The following is a 1,102-nucleotide window of genomic DNA, read 5'->3' on the forward strand; positions in this document are numbered from 1 at the left end:
TAACAAGTAACGAGTTACTTCCATTCCCTGCTAAAATCTTGCTCACATTGAATTTTTGTACGTCGATGGCTTTGCGTTTTGGTTCCGGAGCTCAAATTGGACAGCCTTAGTAGAGGCCAACTTTGCACACATTCGTTAAATATTGACTACATTCAATATGAATAATTATGTATATCATGTATGCATATGATATTTGTTAATGTTGGCTATATCATCTGGAGGCACCTTTAAATTAAATCGAATAATATTTTAAATCTTATAAATTTTTAGATAATTATCATTTTGTAGTTTGTAAAGTTATTACAAAAATATTTTACATTAAAGCGCATCTAAACATACATATTATTTAACATTAAAGACATATAAATATGACATAAGATATAAATTGTGGAATCATCAATATAAAAGAAACAATTATTTTTTAGAAAATTTTGATTATAGAAATATCATATTTCTACTTTATCAGAAATATTATATTTTAATGATTAAATCATCAAAATATACAATATATGTAATGTTGTAAATTAATAAGTCGTAAATAATAATTACTTAAATAAAATTATTTATTTTTTCTAAAATTGTTCATCAAAGCAATGATAGGTGTGCGTGCATGCGTATGTATGTACCTATATAAAATATTTATGATTTATGAAAAATGTATCTATAAAACTGAAAATACAACAGATCTATGATTCACTATATATGTATATAAAAACATTCTCTAATCAAAAAGGTTTCAATTATTCGGCCAAAGATTGAAGAGCATCATTGAAAGTTGGACGAATGCATTGAATGCATGCCATCTTGATTGGTAATCACGTTATATTTGTTATACGTCAGTAGCAGCAGCAGTTGTACAGCAAGTACAATAAATTGCATGTTAATTTGGAGTTCACGAGACGACGTTCAATCCCGATTAAGGAGGTTGTAAGGAGAATGCAATATGTTAAGAATTGCTTGAAATTTGGAACATAGCTTTATCTACAAAGCATGCTTTTATGTAAATTTTTTCAGATTTTTTGACCAGCGCATTTTTCTGTAAATTAATAACAAAATTCTGGATTTTATAATAGACTATCTCTCTTTCTCTTATAGGAGACTC

The 1,102-nt window shown here is 27.1% G+C and overlaps 1 protein-coding gene across 2 annotated transcripts in view; it reads left to right on the forward strand.

Moving 5' to 3' along the window:
• The window catches only part of LOC108769286 (putative phosphatidate phosphatase), an 88,041-nt gene that overhangs the window by 15,933 nt on the left and 71,006 nt on the right, over positions 1-1,102 (forward strand). The window lies entirely within an intron of this gene.

This window comes from Trachymyrmex cornetzi, unplaced genomic scaffold (assembly GCF_001594075.2).
Source record: "Trachymyrmex cornetzi isolate Tcor2-1 unplaced genomic scaffold, Tcor1.1 scaffold88, whole genome shotgun sequence".
Taxonomy (NCBI): domain Eukaryota; kingdom Metazoa; phylum Arthropoda; class Insecta; order Hymenoptera; family Formicidae; genus Trachymyrmex; species Trachymyrmex cornetzi.